The following is a 23,230-nucleotide window of genomic DNA, read 5'->3' as shown; positions in this document are numbered from 1 at the left end:
ATGCCAAGTTTCATGAATTTCAGACGAGTGTTGGATTTACTAGAATTTAAAAACCAAGCATCTCACTATTTTGCTGGCAATCAACGGTGCCGAGGTGTTTGAAATTCATTCCCATTTCTTGCATGTGACCTAAGCATGCACCCAAGCACACAAATTTGATTTTTCAACGAATTTATACGCACTAGAGCATGCACATGTAGTTCAAATTTAAATTATGCACATAAATGCATTGAAAACTCAGTTAATGCATAAAATTGTCCAAACGAACCTGGAAAAAATCACAAAAATACACACAAAACTCATGTTGTTCTATGTTGACACGAGAAAAAAATTGAAAGCAATACGAGGTAATGGATATCATTTCGTCCCCAAAGGTGGGACGTTCCCTACCGAAAACCATCATGCTTGTTGTGAGAAGCTCCGGTTTGTGAGAAACATATACCCAAACCAGCCCCAAAAGGGAAAAAATTGTACCATGACATGTTGATGCCGCTCCATGATAGTATGCCATGTTTCATGAATTTCAGACGAGTTTTGGATTTACTAGAATTTAAAAACCAGGCCTCATTGTTTTGCCGGAAATCAACGATGCCCTGGTGTTTGAAATTCATTCCCATTTCTTGCATGGGACCTAAGCATGCACCCAAGGACACAAATTTGATTTTTCAACAAATTTATATGCGCTGGAGCATGCGCATGTAGTTCAAATTTGAATTATGCACATAAATGCATTAAAAACACAGTTAATGCATAAAAATGTCCAAACGAACCCCGAAAAATCACAAATATTCACACAACACTCCTGTTGTTCTACGTTGACATGAGAAAAAAACTCGAAAGCAATAAGAGGCAATGGATATCATTTTATCCCCAAAGGTGGGACGTTCCCTACCAAAAACCATCATGCTTATTGTGAGAAGCTCCAGTTTGGGAGAAGCATATACCCGAACCTGCCCTAAATGGGAGAAAATTTGCACCATGGCATGTTGATGCCGCTCCATGATAGCATGCCAAGTTTCATGAATTTCAGACGAGTTTTGGATTTACTAGAATTTAAAAACCAAGCATCTCACTATTTTGCGGGCAATCAACGGTGCCCTGGTGTTTGAAATTCATTCCCATTTCTTGCATGGGACCTAAGCATGCACCCAAGGACACAAATTTGATTTTTCAAAGAATTTATATGCGCTGGAGCATGCGCATGTAGTTCAAATTTGAATTATGCACATAAATGCATTGAAAACTCAGTTAATGCATAAAAATATTCAAACGAACCCCGAAAAATCACAAATATTCTCACAACACTCCTGTTGTTCTATGTTGACATGAGAAAAAACTTGAAAGCAATAAGAGGCAATGGATATTGTTTCGTCCCCAAAGGTGGGACGTTCCCTACCGAAAACCATCATGCTTGTTGTGAGAAGCTCCACTTTGTGAGAAGCATATACCCAAACCTGCCCCAAATGGGACAAAATTTGTACCACGGCATGTTGATGCCGCTCCATGATAGCATGCAAAGTTTCATGAATTTCAGACGAGTTTTGGATTTACTAGAATTTAAAAACCAAGCATCTCACTATTTCGCCGGCAATCAAGGTGCCCTTGTGTTTGAAATTCATTCCCATTTCTTGCATGTGACCTAAGCATGCACCCAAGGACACAAATTTGATTTTTCAACGAATTTATATGCACTAGAGCATGCACATGTAGTTCACATTTAAATTATACACATAAATGCATTGAAAACTCAGTTAATGCATAAAAATGTCCAAACGAACCCGGAAAAAATCACAAAAATTCACACAACACTCATGTTGTTCTATGTTGACACAAGAAAAAAAATTGAAAGCAATACAAGGTAATGGATATCGTTCGTCCCAAAAGGTGGGACGTTCCCTACCGAAAACCATCATGCTTGTTGTGAGAAGCTCCGGTTTGTGAGAAACATATACCCAAACCTGCCCCAAATGGGAAAAAATTGTACCACGACATGTTGATGCCGCTCCATGATAGCATGCCATGTTTCATGAATTTCAGACGAGTTTTGGATTTACTAGAATTTAAAAACCAGGCATCTCATTGTTTTGCCGGCAATCAACTGTGCCCTGGTGTTTAAAATTCATTCCCATTTCTTACATGGGACCTAAGCATGCAACCATGGACACATATTCGATTTTTCAACGAATTTATATGCGCTGGAGCATGTGCATGTAGTTCAAATTTGAATTATGAACATAAATGCATTGAAAACTCAGTTAATGCATAAAAATGTCCAAACGAACCCCGAAAAATTACAAATATTCACACAACACTCCTGTTGTTCTATGTTGACATGAGAAAAAAACTTGAAAGCAATAAGAGGCAATGGATATCGTTTCATCCCCAAAGGTGGGACGTTCCCTACCGAAAACCATCATGCTTGTTGTGAGAAGCTCCAGTTTGTGAGAAGCATATACCCAAACCTGCCCTAAATGGGAGAAAATTTGTACCATGGCATGTTGATGCCGCTCCATGATAGCATGCCAAGTTTCATGAATTTCAGACGAGTTTTGGATTTACTAGAATTTAAAAACCAAGCATCTCACTATTTTTCCGGCAATGAACGATGCCCTGGTGTTTGAAATTCATTCCCATTTCTTGCATGGGACCTAAGCATGCACCAAAGGACACAAATTTGATTTTTCAATGAATTTATATGCGCTAGAGCATGCGCATGTAGTTCAAATTTTAATTATGCACATAAATGCATTGAAAACTCAGTTAATACATAAAAATGTCCAAATGAACCCCGAAAAAATCACAAAAATTCACACAACACTCATGTTGTTCTATGTTGACACGAGAAGAAAATTGAAAGCAATAAGAGGTAATGGATATCGTTTCGTCCACAAAGGTGGGATGTTCCCTACCAAAAACCATCATGCTTGTTGTGAGAAGCTCCGGTTTGTGAGAAACAGACTTGCCCCAAATGGGGAAAAATTGTACCACGGCCTGCCCCAAAAATTCACACAACACTCATGTTGTTCTATGTTGACATGAGAAAAAAATTGAAAGCAATAAGAGGTAATGGATATCGTTTCGTCCCCAAAGGTGGGATGTTCCGTACCGAAAACCATCATGCTTGTTGTGAGAAGCTCCGGTTTGTGAGAAACAGACCTGCCCTGTCAGGACCCCGATCCTAAGTCACACCGATCTAGCATGTAACACATCATATCACTTTGCGGCCTCACGCACGGTATTCCCACGGGTGCCACCTTACCTGGCCCGGGACCGTTTGCGCCTTTTTGCTCACGTATATGGTAGTGTCGCTAGCATCCATATGACAAAGAACCCGGCTGACATGGCTAGTCGTGAACCCAAAGTGGCACTAACTTATAGGGACAGGCATCCATGACCCAGCATCGAACGTGTCGGTCATCAGCGAGTGAATCCAGGCTGTAGCACTGGGCTAGCAGGACTCCGGTGAACCGGGCTGTAGCGGGCTAACAGGACTCCGGTATTCATCGCGTGACATTTCCCCGAAGGGACAGACACAGGAACGAAGAAGGACACATGCCGGCCAGCCTAAGTGTTCCGGAGCAGTAGCAAGCTACCATGGCTCGGTGGAAACACTAGGAGACATTTCCCGGTAAGGGAGGCTACTAAAGATAAACAACTAGATAGTCAGATCCCACACATACCAAGCATTTCAATAACATACACACAATATGCTCGATATGTGCAAATACAACATGGCATCACAACATGACTCTACAACTCAAGTATTTATTCAATAGGCTCCGAGGAGCGAGATATTACAAACATGGGTCTCATGACCCAACACTCAGAGCATACAAATCAAAGCACAAGCGGAAGCTATCATGTCTGAGTACAGACAACTATAAATGAAAAAGGCTGAGAAGCCTGACTATCTACCAAATCCTGCCAAGGGCACAAGATCGTAGCTGAGGTAACAAGCTAAACGTCGAAGTCCACGTGGTACTACTAGCGAGACTGAAGTCTCTTTGCAAAAACATAAATTAAGCAACGTGAGTACAAATGTACCCAGCAAGACTTACATCAGATCTAACTACATATGCATCATTATCAACAAGGGGATGGTGGAGTTTGACTGCAGCAAGCCAGCTTTGACTCGGTGGCTAACCTGAACTACGACTGCAGGTAACTCTTTTGAGGTGGCGCACACGAGTCCACATATTCACCATATCAATACACCACTATGAATCCGCTCCCGTCTCCCTACGAGAACGCCATCCATAGCACTCACGCTTATCTTGCATATTTTAGAGTATCCACCTTCACTTGTCTATGAACTATGCAAGGGGTCCAAGTTTCCATATCCGAGGAATCCGGCTATTCGAATAGATGATGTTAACCCTGCAGGGGTGTACTTCTTCACACACGCTCTCGCCACTTACCGCCCTGTACACGTCATGTACCTCGGCAACCTTCAAGCGGAAGCCGGGCGAGGGAGTCGGCCACGACCATACTAACCGAACAAGTCTCTAGTCCAGGTTTATCGCCTATTCGGGTTCCATCCGCAAGGAGATCCGGCCGGGGTGTCACTCACGGCCCCAAACGATGTGTGCAGGGTTCCCAAGCCCACCTCGACGGGTGGATGTACGCTTGGTACACCGTGCCACTGTGCCTAGTCTGTCCCAAGCCCACCTGTACCGGGTGCCACTTGGTAGACTACTAACACTACCTACAAACACCAGAAACTAGTTGCAACTCCTGGACAGAGATCATGTTGATTAATAAGTCGAGAGGGGTCGAGTTACCGAAACCCAATGTGTGGTAGTAACTGGTCATGGATCACAAACACAGAACTCAGTTCCTAAGGACGGCTGCAATGAGACAACCCACCATGTACTCCTACATGGCCTCTCACCGCTACCTTTACCAAATCGTGTTCACACACTTAGCTCACAAACAGTAGGACATGTTCACACGCCTCTGATTCATCCCCGATGAATCAGACCTGACTCAACTCTAAGCAGTAGCAGGCATGACAAACAAGCATGAATGAGTAGGCACAACAGGGCTCAAACAACTCCTACTCATGCTAGTGGGTTTCATCTATTTACTGTGGCAATGACAGGTCATGCAAAGGATAAAGGGGTTCAGCTACCGCAGCAAGTAACAAATATGTCGTTGTTGTCCTAATGCAGAAAAAGAGAGCAGGAGCGAGAGAGTGGCATTTTATCGGAATGAACAAGGGGGTTTTGCTTGCCTAGCACTTCTGAAGATAGCATTGAGTCTTCATCAGTGTCAACGATCACATCGTCGGTACAACGTCTATCGAGGGGGAACAACACCGGCAAACACAGAAGAAACATGATCAATGCAATGCACAATATGATGCATGCTATGACATGGCAATATGAATGTGTTTTGGGCTAATGCACCTAGCTATGATTTAAATGAAGTTGGTTTGAATACAAGATTCAAATTCAACTCCATATGTGATTATTTAAATGCTCTTTATTTGTTTTGTCCAAAACAGAGGACAAACATTGCTCAAACATGCATGAAAATGGTACAGATGGATTCCTTGAATTTTTCTGATAATTTTTCATATATAATTTATTTCATTTGGAGTTACGGTTAATTTTCTATGATTTATTGAAGTTTTAGCTATTTTCTGGAATTTCCTGAATATTTATAATTAAAATAATTCCAGAAAATTGTTAATTGCATCAGCATGACATCGGGGTGACGTCAGCAGAGTCAACAAGGCAGCCTCGGGTCAAACCTGAACAGGGGGGTCCACTGGTCAGTGACACACAGCTGGCATAAGTCACTGACGTGTGGGGCCGGTCAAAGGCCACGTCAGCGAGTTCAACGCCGACGCGTGGGGCCACTGTGATTAATTTAAACTAAACAGGAATTAAGCTGTGATTAATTAGGGGCGTGGGGCCCATGAGTCAGTGGCCTAGGGGGTTGGTTAGTGTGGGGGGGTTAGCCGCTAACGACGGCCACGTCGGATTCGCCGGCGGTTGGACGACGGCGATGACCCAGAGTGGCGGTGGCTCGCCGGAGTTGCGCCAGAGACGACGGATCGACGCGCCAAGGGCACCAGGAGGTAGCCCGTGCCCATGCGCATCTAGGGGGACCAACGGGAGGTGCGGGGGTGGCCGGGGTTCGCCGGAGTGGAGCCCGAGGCGGCGGCCGGAGCTCGGGGGTTTGCGGGACCGGCGCTGCGGTGCACGGGAGGACGAGTGGTTAGGTGCTTTGGGTTCCTAAGGTTGCGGTGAGCATGCTGGTGGGCTCGGGAGCGAGCTGCGGTGGCTGTGGCCACGGCCACGCCATGGCCGGCGGCGAGATGCTTCGGTCATGGTTGGGGATCGGGGCTAGAGCTCGTGAAGGACGACGAGGAAAGGGGGAATCGGGTCAAAGGCTCACCGCGAAGCTGCAGGGATGGTTAGTGGGCTCGGGGGCGCGCCGGAGTGGCCGAATCGACGGAGAAGGGCGCCGGGGCCGAAGCTTGAAGACGATGACGATGGCGGCTGCTCGGGGCCCTTCTGGTCGCGTGAGACGACGAGGAGGACGAGGGCGGAACAGCGGAGCTCGGGAGCGCGTCGGAGAGGAGAGGGGGTGGCGGTGGCCGCGAGGGAGCTCGTCGGCGGCGACGGCTGCGTTCGGGCGAGTGAGAGAGAGAGGAAGCAGAGGAGAGGGATGAGCTCGAGGGAGTGAGCGAGAGGGACCAGGGGGCTGCGTGGCGACGCTAGAAGGCTGTGGCGTTGCGGTGGAAGCAGGAGGTGGCCGGGGAAGCAGGAGGTGGCCGAGGCAGCGTCGGCGCCCGTCGGCCACGCGCGCTGCCTACTGGCGCGGGGAAGACGACAGGAGGAGGTGGGCTGGGCCGCGCTGGGCCGGTCCTGTTGGCCACCAGGTAAGTGGCTAGGCTGCTGGTGGGCTACCAGGTAAGTCTTCTGCTCTTTTTTAATTTTTCTGTTCTGTTTTATTTTTATTTAATCTTTTGCCACTGTTTTGAATTTAAAATAATTCAAACAATGCCAAAAGCTCCTTTGAATATTTTTATTTTGCTAGATGGACTTTTCCAAAAGCTCATAAAATATTTCAGGGGTATTTGAAATTATATTCTAGTTATATGAATATAATTCAAATTCAAATAGCTAATGATTTAAATTCAAAGTCCCAAAAAATAAATCCTTAAAAATGTTCAATATTTTTGGTTTGGATCAAAACCCTTGCCAAAAATATTAAACATCTAAGAAGAGCATTTTGGAACAATGAATGAGATTTTAGGGTTTTTGCCCTTCTTTTATATAGGGTTTTGAGGCTTCTAAATTCCTCAGTTCAATTTTCAGAAATTTAAACATGATGCAAGCAAGATGCAAACACTAGACAGCACCAGAAGCTAGGGATGTGACAACTCACCCCCACTAAACAAAGATCTCGTCCCGAGATTCAAGTGTAGGGTAAGACGATGGGGAACGCAAACTAGCAAAATCTTCACGATCCAGGTTGCACTTCATAGGAACGTTGATTCGATCACCATCATTGTCTTGAAGTCTTGCTCTGAGAAATCCTGCCAACATGACATGGAGGGAAGAAGGAGACTCTAGAAGGGTCGATCTTCTCGAAGATCGAACAACTCAGGATCAACTCATGGGATGAGACATTGACACATCTCTCGAGCTACTAAACACCAACATCATCGGAGGCTCAGCCACGGAAATAACACCGTCGACGCATCTCATCATGGCAGTCATTGACCCATGGACCGAACCCTTCTTGGACTACCTTAACAAGAAGGAGCTTCCCGAGGATCAGAATGATGCCCGCTGCATTGTCCGGTGTTCGAAGGCCTATAAGGTTGATGATGGAGAAATCTATAAGAAAAGCGCTACCGGAGTTCTTCAATGATGTATCTCCGAGGAAGAGGGGCGGCAGCTCTTGGCTGAAATTCACGCCGGACTCGGCGGTCACCACGCCCCAGCTCGGGCCCTTGTTAGAAAGGCCTTCCGTACAGGGTTTTATTGGCCGACGGCCCGAGCAGATGCACAACACCTTGTCCAATGTTGCGTCGGATGCCAACTCTTTGACAACCAAAGCCATATGCACCCACTGCCTTACAAACAATCCCCATCACTTGGCCTTTTGTGGTCTGGGGACTCGATATGGTCGTACCCCTTAAAGGAAGAAGTCATGGTGGATAGATTCACTATGTGGATAGAGGCTAAACCAGTCGAAATGGCTGAACCAGGGTCGGTAATAGATTTCATATCCGGCATGGTACACCGTTATGGTGTCCCACACAACATAATCACCGATAATGGCTCTAATTTCATAGCCGATGAAGTGAAAACCTGGTGTGCTAATCTGGGCATTAAGCTCGATTAGGCCTCTGTCTATCACCCACAGACAAACGGTCAGGTTGAACAGGCTAATGGTCTTATTTTGAGCGGCATCAAACTTAGACTAGTGGGGTCTTTGAACTGGCTAATGGAACTTGACTCCGTACTCTAGGAGCTGCGGACCATGCCTAACTGCACTACTGGATATACACCTTTCTTCATGGTGACGGTGCAGAAGCAGTGTTACCCTGCGATATTATTCATGACTCGCCTCGAGTGCACATGTACGAAGAGAGAGAAGCTGAGCTTGATTGGCAGGACAGCTTAGTTGCCCTGGAGGAGGAGCGCGATGTTGCAAAAGCCCGTTCCACATTTTATCAACAGCAGGCTCGCAGGTATCAAAGCAGAGAAGTGAGGGCCAAGACTTATAACGTTGGTGAACTCGTTCTACGCCTGCTGGAGAAGAAAAGGGACAAACTCAAGCCCAAGTGGGAGGGTACCTTCATCATTCATGAAGTTCTCACCGGAGGAGCGTACCGCCTGCGTGATGCGTCAGACAATCACCTGGAGCCGAACCCCTGGAACCTGGCCAGACTCCGAAGATTTTATGCCTAGCGCCAAACTCTATTTCATCTCTTTCCTCCTGTTATTAACGTTATTTTCTCTCTCTTTTAGTTTTTTGTCTTTTTTTTGTTTTGCTCTTTAGCCCTACGGCTTTAGTACAGCTAGACCATCCTCCCCTGATGCGTACATCTATGCATATCTACGTTCATTATACCTGGGGGCTTCTCGTACAGAATCTTGCTATTATTCTTTGAGCATCAAGCTCACCACATATGCGTTTTTCCATATGTACCTTTTCTTCGACATTATATGCATCGATATGACTTAAGTTTTGGCCAAGCTGGGTTTCGTGGCTCCTGTGCTTATGCCCTACGTTCCTGTTAGTTCGGCTACGACATAAAGGGCTCACCTCTGCGATTGTTACTGTCGGATCATCTGGATGTCTACCTTAGTCTGGGTGAAGCCGAAAGCTAGCGTTCTTAAGGGAATATTCGGTCGACGAATTAAAGATGTTTCCGCATTCACTCCATTGTGGAACCCCAGAAGTTACTTACTCTGCAAATTTTCCAATCCCGGTTCGGACATGCACATTACACGCATTCACACCTAGGGAAAGGAACCCTTAACGGAACTATTCTCTCTGGTAGATGTTTCCTACATAATCTCTCCCTAATAATAAAGCACAGATTGACTTTGTCGGGTTCACCGTCACAATACTCTTCTTCCCGTGAATTTACACTTTCAGTTCAAATTTAAAACATATTCAAGGTGGTACTAATTTTTTGCTAATTCTTGGTTTCGTCTGCTCCTACGTCTATGTCGCCCCGTACATCCTAAATCGGCTTTGTCCAGCCTGCAAACAAAGTGGCCCGTATGTTCTTTGCCGCTGCACCTTTACAGCCTATCGTTTTGTTTGTTGTTGTACGCTAAGTTTTTGTACATCGCCGGCCCGCATCAGGCACCTAGCTCGCTTTCCTCAATCACATGTAGCTGCGTTCAGACTCTTTCTTCCATCAAATAATCCCACCTTGCTACTTTACATCTGATCTCACCGGTTCATATACGTAGATTCTAGAAAATCAACAAGTGGCCTCCAAAATCAAGAAAGAAACAAATCAAAAAGGAAATAAAAGAATTAGTTTCTCTGCATATGCAGACACCCTTGAGAATCAGCAAGTGGCCCTTCAAATCGGGAAGGGAATGAATGGAACGAAGAAGCCTCCAAACAAACAAAGAACAACTCAGAATTGACACCGCACCGTGAGCTTAAGCGTCGCGGCGCTCCTAGAGAAACACCGTCGGGTCGCAGCAGCAGCCCCCTCCATCGCCCCGGGGTTCTTCCTGCTTCGCCGAGTCACCGGCTGGCTCACACCAAGAATCAACGGCTGCATATCAGGTGAAGAAAGCGATATTGGGGATATTGATGCGGCTTGGTAGATATTAGTGGCTGTTATGTGGTGGTGGCTGCATGACCCGCGGGCGGTTGGTTGTTCATGGCAGATTTTTTAATCCTTTTTTACTTAAAAATAAGAAGTCATGCTTGATACATTTAGGTGCGTGTGGTTGTCTCTAATTAAATAAGAATTTAAACTGTACAATATGGATTCAGATTGTGAGGTTAGTGATGCATGCATCATATATTTTTACAGTACAGATGTAGACACTCATACATATGCACATACGTTCATTCATATGAACACACATATACATCTTATCCCTATGAGCACCTTCGAGAGACTGATACGACACATCGTCTTGAGATTAACAAAGTTACCACTGGCGTCTTCGTAGTCGACAGGAACGTCTCCTCCCACTGAATGCAAGCATCATCGGAAGTCCTGTAATAAATCCAGAAGGTAAGCTGGGATACCATGGACACATCAATATTATCTTCTCTTGCAGGGCACATGCTGATTGACTACAATTAAAAAAGATTGTGGGCTCGCATGATAGAGTGTGTTTGTCTCTTTAACTAAACGCATTAAAGTATTTAACTTGGATTTCACGAAATATGCACTCAACCATTTTTCTAAAATATGTATGACGAGCACACCATTGTTTTTCTAAAATATAGAGCATGTGGTTGTGTATCATAAGTGCTCCTTGTCACCGTAGCTTGAGATAGAACGCACGCGAGGAAGTATAACATAACTGTGAAGTATAATACATGCATTCCCTCCTTTTATTTTTTTGTTTGTTAGTCCTATTTCATTTCTCTTTCTCACCTATTTAGATTTTAAGGTGCGTTAATTTGTTGTATGCAAAGGTTAAAAGAAAACTAATCAATGCATGTAATCATTTTTACTCATTCCATCGCCATGAATGCATGCATCACATCTAATGGAGATATGTTTTTCTATTGACATCGGGATGCACCTCCTTACCTTTGAGGATATTATCTTGCCACGGTAATGCATGCATTAGTGGACGTATCATAAAAAAGTTCCCGTTGCAATGCACAGGCATATGTGCTAGTGTAATATAACATAACTAGCTGGATACACATTGTCTGTTCAAGCAACTATGACCCCTACGCCTGGTTCGCATGCATACCCCGATATATTCTACCGTTAGGGTATTCGGCAACACTCCACACCTTCGGGTCCAGAGGACGAAGCGAAAAGGTCGACCATGACAATTGTTTTTATTATCCAGCTAGAAGGAAAGTACATAGGCAGTTAGGACTCAAAAACTTCCTCCTCTATAACGTCCAATAGGCGGTCTAATTTACAATCCTATTGGGAGTATCTAACAGTCACGTCTACTTGGCCATATACTAAACTAACGGGAATTTCTTCCCCATTTGACCCTATTGGTCTGACCCAGGCAATGTGATCCGGATCCAGCTTGGTATATCGTGTTTTTACCATGGCCCAGGCCTCTCGCGCACCCTCTCGGCAGGCCGATATATTCCATAGTCAGATACGCCGCCACGCTCCCTTGAATAGCTCTACAAGCTTTTCCATACTCGCTGGAGGGGAGTCGGATGGCCATAAGGCCTTGTCTACACTCCGCATTGCCAGCCGAGCTTGCCCGTGCAACTGCGACAACCCTTGCAGAAGATCACTTGATGATCCGGACACCTCCTCTTCGGGAAGGCCTGTCAATATACCTGCAATCACAGGTATATTAGCTACTTTTACTTCCGAACTGTTATAAGGTAAATACAGCCACATACTGAATATGTCGCCTCATAGTTTTTTGTTCTCCTTCACGGAGTCGGCTAGATGGGACCGCACATCCTTCAGCTCTTCTCCCAGCTGGGTGTTTTCATCTTGGAGTTTGTTCTTCTCCTGTCTAACACGGGTCAAAACCCGCTCGCCTGTGGCATGCAGTCTTTTCGACTCTTTTTCTTCCAATTGATCCGATGATCCTGTTATGAGATAATGCCGCAGTGTTAACACGGTCGCTATGCAATAACTATTTCTCGATGGAGGGAAATATCGCCGGAAGACGCCGCTTTGGATTTTTCCAGTTCGGCAGTCACCGCGTTCAACTGCGTCCGACACTTTTCTAGCTATTGGGCTAGCACTTCGTTCTTCTCCGAGAGAACCTGGTCATGCAGCGAACCTCAAATCAGTTGTCCCAACTACTTTAAGTCTTGGGGCCTACTGGCATATGGTTATCATAGTCAGACAAAGTAAACTTACCTGCACATCTTTTAAATGCTGCTTTGTGGCTCAGTTAAGCCCATCTCGAGCAGCTCGGATATATGCATCCGCTGAGCTGAAGGCATTAAATGCCTCTTCTAAAAAGCCAGGGTCTTATAAAACGGCCTTGCGGCGCTGATGATTCATGGCGCTCTCCACTTCCGAGTTGGTGACAGATACGTCATCCGAATCCTCGGCTGGAGAACAGTTCGGCGTCACCCCCGCATCAGCCCCCGTCTTCATGGCAGGATCTGGGCCCTGGCTGCGGGAAGTATGGCCGGCCGGACACCCGGATATAGTCCGACACAACTTTTTCCTGATAGAGGGTAAACAGAAAGGTCAAAGTTGGATGTGACTGCCAAGGTGCATATTTGCAAATTCATACCTCTTTGATGAAGGCTCAGCCATATCTTTGTTTGACTTCCTCTTCGAAGGCTTGCCTGGTGTGGGGGACGCTCTCTTCGGAGATGCCCCCCGGAGCAGCATGGTGCATCGAACGCCTCCCCTTTTGAGCACAGGACAGTGCGGTGGGTAAGGAGGAATGAGAAAACTCTCTTGGACAAGGTATCTCCGGATTACTCACATGTGAAGCAGGAAGGAGGCCGGGGTAATCGGCGATGATTGGTACATATGTACCGTCATAGCTCATCTAATAGAACATTCCATCCTCGAGCTCCACAAATATGTCCGGACCTTCCTCATATCCGGGGTCAAGATCCCGGTTGCGATTCTCCGGCTAAGGGGCAGGGTCATGGATCCCCTCGACAGCCTTTCGCCATTCCTGTTATAAGCGGATAAGATACTGCCTATCAAGAATGATTCAGGGACAGGAGTAAAATAGTGGAGCTGAAGCTTATCCAGCTCGGAGGATTACACATGGAAAATCCGTCTCGATGTTGGAGACGCGTCAACTCCTCTTTCTCCCCTTTATACAGCTCGGCCAGTATTTTGGCCAGGGCAGCGGGGGTCTTCGGGCCCTTCCGACCATAGCATGAGGCGTCATCCTCCCCGTTATAATGCCACATGGGCAGCCCTCTATATTGGAGTAGCTGGACCCCCCGTGCAATAGAGGTTTCTATTACCTCGACAATTGACAATCCGGACTAGGAATGTGTCGTAATCTTGCCCAGCAGAAGGCTGATCTCTACACTATCCTCTTCTTCAAGGCTCCAAGGACGCCAGCTATGGCGTTTCTTCACCAGAGCACTTTAAAACTCGGGAAGGCCCATACGCATAGGGTCGGGTAGAGCGACGTCGTCTATGTAGAACCATTCAGAAGGCCACTCTTTTGAAGGTTCCTTCGGCGTGCCGGACAGGTATCCGGTCCCGGCGATGCACCACACTTCGGCGCCTCCCACTTCAAAAATTGACCCACCTTGATTACGATGGACGAGGCAGAACAATCTTCTCCATAAATCGAAATGGGCCTCACAGCCCAGGAACTAGCATAAAGTGATGTGACCCGCAATATGAAGGATAGAGGTGGGAGTGAGACTATGCAGTTGAAGGCCTTAATACTCCAGCAAACCTCGGAGGAAGGGATGGATTGGAAATCCGACACCTCCTAACAAGAAGGGGACGAAGCATACTCGCTCTCCGCTGGACGGATTGGAGAAGCTCTCCGTTTGAGCCCCGCCCTTGAGGACATCATCCCTGCTCGTACGGGGAACAAGTCCGAGGGGGAAGAAAGCCCTGTGTTTGCAGCTTCGAAAGCTGACTGTGGGATACGGAACATCTCTCCAAATCACCCTTCTTGGAGCCGCGGGGACGAGATGAAGAGTTGGGAGCACTATCCATGTTGGGGTGGTTTTTCTTAGCAAGTTCTAAGGATTTTTCGCGGGGTGTGGAATGGATCTGAGATCTATTCTCTTTAAATAGGCACCTTTGTGGTACGGTCGGTGTGGTATATGCAAAAATACCCTGACCTCTCGCATTCGCTCCACACGTGGAAACTGAAGTTGTTGATGCACAGAAGGCAAGGAGTACACCATTAAATGGAAGGCCGAACACACTACTCGAAAGTCATTGGTGGAGGAACCCGCCTTGCAATGCCGAAGATAATCTATGTGCCGAACACCTCGTCATTGAAGACTGATTCGGGGGCTACTAAGGGAGTCCTGGACTAAGGGGTCCTCGGGCGTCCGGCCTGTTAGCCATGGGCCCGACTGATGGGCTGTGAAGATATGAAGACCGAAGACTACACCCGTATCCGAATGGGACTCTCCTTGGTGTGGAAGGCAAGCTTGGCGGCCGAATATGTAGATTCCTTTCTTTGTAACCGACCTTGTGTAACCCTAGATCTCCCCACTGTCTATATAAACCGGAGGACTTAGTTCGTAGAGGGAGAGATATCCATTACCATAGTCATACAGGCTAGACTTCTAAGGTTTAGCCATTACGATCTCGAGGTAGATCAACTCTTGTAATACTCGTATTCATCAATATCAATCAAGTAGGACATAGGGTATTACCTACATAGAGAGGGCCCGAACATGGGTAAAACATCGTGTCCCATGTCTCCTGTTACCATTGACCTTATATGCACAGTCCGGGACCCCCTACCCAAGATCCACTGGTTTTGACACCGACAACTGTGTCTGATGACACTTTGCGCGCTAGTTTTTTGGCTGAAGCGATTCCAAATTTTCGGCTTCCACAGAAAAATCTACCTCCCCTCCTCCCTCTTACCAAAAGCCACATTCCCCCCTTTCCTCCTTCCTTTCCATGTTGAAACATTCACTCCTTGCTTGCAACGCCGCCTCCTCCTCACCGACGACCCTCCTTCACGCTGCTCAGCCTCGCCTATCCAGGCAGGTAATCCACACCTGACCCCCATCCTCCTCCTCCTTCCACAACCCACAGACCCCGACTACCAGCGTTAGCACGACACCTTCCACCCAAATCACCGACCCTCCACCAAATAAGCATTGGCCTAAGCCATGGTGCACGCAGTATAGGCAAGACCTCAAGGAGCATTTGGCAGCGGAGAAGTAAATCACGGCCGCACGTGCGGATGAGGTCGTGATGGCTGCCATTCGTGCCGACCCGCAGATCTTGGAGGAGCACCTCGCCGTCGAGGCCACCATTGAGGTCTCGCGCACAGACGCCGCGACGCGGTTGGCTGCCTTAAACGACAATTCGTGGCATTTTCTCGAGGCCACCGTCGGTGCCTTCGATGAAGACTACGAGGTGTTTTCTTAGTGTGCACGTGCTTTACCTCATCTCAAGAGCCAGCAGGTTGGTGCCTAGAGCGGCTCAGGCAACTCACCACTACAACGAGGGCACCCATGATGCAGAGGCCTCACCCTCTTCCATGTCCAAGGAGCCAATCGTCATTGATGTCTCCGACAATGAGGAGTATCTTGTCTTATTAGCTCACTATAAGGACCCATGTTCAGTTTGCTACCTACTGCCTTTCCTTAACAAATTCTATTGAATTGTGTTGTCTACTTTTACCATGCAATCTTCTGCTATAGTGTATATGTTCTATATGTCGTGCAATGTGGTGTTCAATTAACTGCTTGGTTCAATTCTGCAATTGTGATGTTCAATTCTTCAGGGTGCAATATTTCCAAGTTGTTTAGCATGCTTGGGTTGGTTAACTTCCTGATCTTCTATTAGGAGTATGTTATATTGTTCAATTGGTATTTACTTAACTGCTTGGTTCATTTGTTGTGGCCCGGTTCACTTGTTGTGGTGTTTAGTTAACTGCTTGGTTCAATTCTGCAATGCGATGTTCAATTGTTGTGGCTGCATTTTGTTATTGTATACCATGTGAGGAATAAATCGAATTTGGTTGTACTAAATACATGAGAAACAAATACGATTGCTATATTTCCAAGTTGTTAAGCATGCTTGGTTTGGTTGACTGTTTGATCTTCTATTAGCAGTATGTTATATTGGGCAATGTGGTGCTCAGTTAACGTTTGGTTCATTTGTTTTGGTGTTTAGTTAACTACTTGTTCCAATTCTGCAATGCGATGTTCAATTGTTGTGGCTGCATTCTCTTAGTGTATACCATGTGAGGAATAAATCGAATTTGGCTGTACTAAATACATGAGAAACAAATACAATTGCTATATTTCCAAGTTGTCAAGCTTGCATTGTTTGGTTAAATGTCTGATCTTCTATTAGGATTATGTTATATTGTGCAATATGGTGCTTAGTTAATGTTTGGTTCATTTGTTGTGGTTTTTAGTTAACTGGTTGGTTCAGTTCTGCAATGCGATGTTCAATTGTTGTGGCTGCATTCTGTTATTGTATACCATGTGAGGAATAAATCGAATTAGGTTGCACTTAATACATGAGAAACATATAAAAGTGCTATATTTCCTAGTTCCTAATCATGCTTGGTTTGGATAAATGGGTTTTCCATGTGGCTTGAATTAATCTAATGAATCTGCAATGTGCTTATTTATCGTCAACATATTTTACTTATAGCATGCGAACCCTTACTTGACCTGATGACTAAGTACCTTATATATGTGTTGCAGGGAAACAATGGGAAGCGCTCAGGTTTACAAGCTGGTACTAACTATGATACCTTGCCTTTTGTATTCCTTTTCCCCATTTCCAATATAGAGACCATATTTTGCACATCCTTATTTTCAGGCTTCACCGATGATTACCTCTCAAACCACCTCTGTGGTCAGGAGGTGAGGAAAGTTTTCATACAACATCCACGGTTCAATATTGAAGTGTTCCTGAAGAGGTCGAAGGATGGATGGTCAATCATCCATAGGCACTGGCCTAAAGTTGCAAAGACGTTCAACATGAATGAAGGCTCAATATTCGCCTTCCGCTTCAGCAATTTTCCAGATGAGATGCATCTCTCTATGTACCGTCTAAGATGCTAATTTTGAAAGGTTCTAGATGTTGCATGTGAAACTTGCTGCTGGTGCAGTTGTGTAATGGGGTAGCTGAGTGCTGAAGCTATATCATGTCGTACTCTGATGTATTTCAATTATGAAATCCTACTTCCTTAATATGGAAATGGAATATATTATGTGCTTAATATGAATGTCATTTAGATTAGTAAATGGATTATTAATAATAGGGCAATTAGCCCGCTAATTGGCCAATTAGGTTGCTAATTGGATTTTTCTATTGCGAACGGTTAATGAGAAACCACCATGGGTGATGACCACAAGCAACGCACACAGTTTCTAGGAATAAACCGTGTTGGATAAATGAACAAGCACACATGACATTCTCTTCAAAACTATTTGCATTACGCCACCTTCCACAAACGTTTTGCTTCGAGAGATTGTGTGGCATGTACATATGAACGGAAACGTTTAGCAGGGACTGACTGTGTGGAATGTACTTGCGACAAGAAACAATTTCGCCGTATAATTGTATTTTAGCTATACTTTACGTATTTCCTTATTTGCACGCTCGCCGGTCGCACACAACCTCATTTTGCCAAACGTGTGTGCCAGGAGGGCATATCCTGGATGGTTTCTGAGTCATGTGGGAAGGACCCCCCCTATCGCCCACACTCACTTGGCGACGGTTCCAGATGCCGTCGCGGAAAGGGGTTAAAAACCGCTTGTTTAGGACCGACACGCACCAGTTTGAAGTAAACTCATTTAAAATACACCAACCGTGTCCATAACCATGACTGTCTATTTTTGGGGAAGTTTGAGAGGAGAACACGGTTGGGTTATGTTTGAACATAAGTAGTTCAGGATCACTTCTTGATCATCACTAGTTTGCGACTGTTTGCGTAGTTTCTCATCTTCCTCTTGTACTCGTGAGTTAGCCACCATACATTCCTTAGTCGCTGCTGCAACCTCATAACTTATCCTTTTCCTACCCATTAAGATTTGCTAGTCTTGATACCCATGGTAATGGTATTGCTGAGTCCTCGTGGCTCACAGTTTACTACAACAACATTTGCACGTACAGGTAATGTGATGATCATGACGTGAGAGCGATGTTTACTTGTTTTGGAGTTCTTCTTCTTCGTCGATCTTGGGTTAGGTTCCTGGTCGGCAGCCTGGGCTAGTAGGGTGGATGTCGTTTGAGCTTTTGTTTGTGCTACATCCATAGTCGGATGTTGTTCTCATGTATGATGTTGATGTATTCTTGTGGCATTTGTATGTCTTGTATGTATCTCCAACTATTATGTAATGGTATGATGTAATGATATCCACCTTGCAAAAGCGTGTCAATATGTGGTTCTATCCTTGGTGGGACCTTCGAGTTCCTTTAGGATAGAGTCGCATATTGGGTGTACCACTCTCCTTGTAGGAAAGTAAGGAAAGTATCTTTCTTGATTGTGTGCATCTCTTTCTTTATTGTGCTAGGCTAATACATCTTATGTAAAAAAAAGGAGGAGTAGATCGGAAGTTTTCTCGCAAAAAAAGATCAGCCATTGCAAAATGGATTTTTGTGCTAGGCTAGTTGAGCTGTTATAAACTATGCAGAACACCTCCACTTATTAACCAAATCTTTACTATCAAAAAACAGTTTTGCCAAAAAATGCGTATGGTCTAAAAAATATCTAAAAAGATTTAAGGTTTCATTCATCTATTTTTCTTCATTATTACGCATACGAGGAGTGGCCGCCGTCCTAAATGGTCTACTTATCGATGGATTGATAAATTTTTAGACTTTTGTGATACCTTTTTACGAACCTTTTCATCTGTCCTCGTATGTTCGCTATCCCTTGTACTTATAACAGTTTTCTATTTACTAATCTCCAAGATTTTCTCTTTAAAACGGTTTTCATCTAGACAAACAAATTAGATCTTTCTTTGGTAACTTATCGCTATCCCCCATATGATGCGTTGTTCCATAGCCCGCTCCTCCCCCCATCGCACCGACACACTTGCCAGGTTATTCACCCCTAGAAGGTCCCTTTCCTGGAGTCATCAGTCTCAGTGAAGTTCTAGGCGTGAATGTTGGTGGCCTATAGGCTTCTTCGATGAATATTGTGTACCATAAAATCTTGGAGAAAATTACACATATAATCCTGATACTCATCCTGAAGCAACGTCTACGCAGGCTATCGCGGGGAATCATTTTCTCTACACATTCAAACGGGATAGGTGCCTTATCCATGCCTCCTTAGTGAGAATTCCAAATAAATTCGCTCCACATAAGAGTCGAACTCTGGTTGACGGGAGCAACACTTTGATCGCAACCATTGGTCTATTTGCCCCGAAAACATAGGAGCCTCCTGTTAGGCGATTAGAGTTTTGAGGGGACGCACGATTGATCTTGATCGGTGGGGCACATACGGGGGTGGTGTCAGGATGGATCCATTTGCTGCTGGCAAAGCGAAGGAAGACGCTCTCTTGCCATGCGCGGCGAGGTCATGGCTGGAGGAGGTGATGGGCAAGTTAGGTCTGAAGGAATAGGAAGCTACACCACTAGTGATAGATGACGTCAACGAGGGTGAACCGACGAAGTGGTCATTGGCAGGGAAAATTCTCCATCGACATACGTTCCATATCGACACAATCTCAAAGGCTCTACATCCTACTTGGGGGGAACCCTAGAGGTCTGATCTTCAGCTCTGTAAGAGAAATCGTCTTTGTGGCGGAATTTCCTCCAATAATGACATATACTTACCTTTATTACCTCTGATATGCTTACCATAATGACCTAAGTTAGCTCTAATATGCTAAATTAGCACTAATATGCTTAGTTACCTAGGTTATCTCAATAATGACATATACATAGCTTATTATGTCAAAAATGGCATAATTAGCTTACTTAGGTAAAATGGCATAATAACCTTTGTAACCTCATTAATATCATATATTTAGCTTATTTTCCTCCAAAATGACATAATAAGATTACTTAGCTAAAAATGATCCATTCTACTTAAGTAAGCTCTAAGATGACCTATACTTAGCTTTGTTTCCTCCAAAATGACCTAAGTTAGTCGTAATATGCTTTGTTACCTAGGTTAGCTCAATGATGACATATACTTAGCTTACTTATGTCAAAAATGGCATAATTAGTTTAATTAGGTAAAAAATGGCATAATAACCTTGCTAACCTCATAAATGTCATATGCTTAGCTTATTTTCCTCCAAAATGACATAATAAGCTTACTTAGCTCCAAAGTGATCCATTTTACCTAATTTAGCTCACGTATGCTTAGTTACCTAGGTTAGCTCAATAATGACCAATACTTAGCTTACTTATGTCAAAAATGGCATAATTAGCTTACTTAGGTTAAAAATGGCATAATAACCTCCGTAAGCTCATACATATCATATACTCAGCTTATTTTAATGCAAAATGACATAATAAGCTTACTTAGCTCAAAAATGACCTATTTTACCCAAGTTAGCTCTAAAATGACCTATACTTAGCTTTGTTTCCTCCAAAATGACATAATATGCTTAGTTAACTCAAAAATGGCATAATTACCTTACTTAGGTGAAAAATGGCATGATTACCTTGCTAAGCTCATAAATGTCATATACTTAGCTTACTTAGGTAAAAAAAATTGCATCATAACCTTGGTAACCTCATAAATGTCATATACTTCTTATTTTTCTTTTTCTTTTTCTTCGTCTTATTCTTCTTCTTCTTCATCTTCTTTTTCTTGTTTTTCTTCTTCTTCTTCTTCTTCTTCTTCTTCTAACTTTCTTATTTCCCATTTTACAGATTTCATTCACTTCATGAAAGCTTGCATTGATGGAGTGCTTGTTTTTACTTTCTGTTTTGATTTTGTATCGATGAAACAATGTGGAACTTGGTATATGGATGAAAATATTGTAATATGGATGAAACTATGTATGTATGGATGGAACTATGTATGTATGGATGAAACTTATGTGTTGGATATCTCATATATTTTGCTATGCCAATGCTTGGATATAGAAAAAAACAGAATGAAATGGGGTAATACTGGTTGAGGGAGACCTGGATTAGGGGGTCTCCGGACAGGCGGATTATATCCTTTGGCCGGACTGTTGGACTATGAAGATACAAGATTGAAGACTTCATCTCGTGTCCGGATGAGACTCTACTTGGCGTGGAAGGCATGCTTAGGGAATATGGATATGTATATCTCCTCCTTTGTAACCGACCTTGTGTAACCCTAGCCCCCTCCGGTGTCTATATAAACCGGAGGGTTTTAGTCCATAGGACAAAATACAATCATACCATAGGCTAGCTTCTAGGGTTTAGCCTCTCTGATCTCATGGTAGATCTACTCTTGTACTACCCATATCATCAATATTAATCAAGCAGGACGTAGGTTTTACCTCCATCAAGAGGGCCCGAACCTGGGTAAAACATCGTGTTCCCTGCCTCCTGTTACCATCCACCTTAGACACACAGTTTGGGACCCCCTACCCGAGATCCGCCAGTTTTGACACCGACATTGGTGCTTTCAATGAGAGTTCCTCTGTGCCGTCGCCAGAAGGAAGGATATCTCGTCTCGTCTTTAACAACGGTACTACTGTTGGGGGAGCTTTGGCTGTCGGCCAAACTCTCCGGCTAGGCGGTTTCATCATGACCGCCTGTTCGGCCGCCGCGCCGGCGATGACCTCTCGAGTCATCGAAAACAGCCTCCACGTCAAATCGGCACTCGCCGAACATATGAATCCAATGGAGCTTGCCTCCTTAAATGAGCTCTTGGATCGCATTGCCGCCTTGGGAGTTGCTACGAACTATGATCGGATTGGGCTTAAACCTGATCAAAGGGAGATTAACTCTCCACCGGTCACCTATCATATTGCAGTGGTGGAGGAACAATGTGGCGACCTTTCCTCTATCTTGAGGACAAACTATGTCCGGATTCCCGAGCTCTCCGAGCCGGATGCCCGTTCGCGGGAGGACAACATCCAATCCCTGAGCTTAGAGTCAGGCAGCGGACTAGTATTATCGGGTAACACCCCGGAATTGGAACTTCCAAAATTGGAAACTCCTCGGCCCCTGGATCCCAGATCGGGTAAGGGTTCGGATTCAATTCCACCCACCCACCCAAACATAAGCGATCTTTCCCACATCAGGCAAGAGCCCCAGGAAATAGTACATCACTATTGGGCCAGATTCCTCCTTGCGATGAACAAGGTTAAGGACTGTCGCGAGGAAGACGCAATCCTATTTTTCTGCAATAATTGCACGGACAAGGGAATCCTTAACGCCATAAATCACCGTGAGATAACACGCTTCGCTGACTTGGCGTCCATAGTACGAAAGTACTGTGCGATGGAAAGTGCGTGGAAAACCGAAACAAACTTTTGGGGTAATCCGGCCCTGAATACAAACCCAGTCCAAAATAAAAATGGTGCATTATCACAATACACCCAGGTTAACTACCAAAAAGCAAAAACCCTCTACAGGGCATGGAACCGTACTAGAGGGATGGCTCAACGGACCCTGCAAAATTCACAGTACAACAGATACAATACCAAGGCACAGCCTTAGAGGATGTTGGATACTCCGGCAGGTGGCCAAAAGTGGTGAGGATCTTCTTATCCAAAATACCACAGAGCACCATCCCGTGGATAACAATACGGTGTTAACAGTATTTGAGACCTTTGCGTCAAATAATAGGCGCAAGCGAACACTCCGTAGCATGGCCGAAATCTGCCACGTAGCAGCAATAAATCCATGGAGTGACACAGCTATTACCTTCAATGCCAGTGACGAACCTAAATTCTGAAGAGCCCGAGCACTAGCCGCACTGGTCCTCAGTCTAATCGTGGACGGCTTTCGACT

Source organism: Triticum dicoccoides, chromosome 1A (assembly GCF_002162155.2).
Source record: "Triticum dicoccoides isolate Atlit2015 ecotype Zavitan chromosome 1A, WEW_v2.0, whole genome shotgun sequence".
In the NCBI taxonomy this organism is placed as follows: Eukaryota; Viridiplantae; Streptophyta; class Magnoliopsida; order Poales; family Poaceae; genus Triticum; species Triticum dicoccoides.
The sequence above is the reverse complement of the archived record's forward strand: the minus strand, read 5'-3'. Positions refer to the sequence as shown.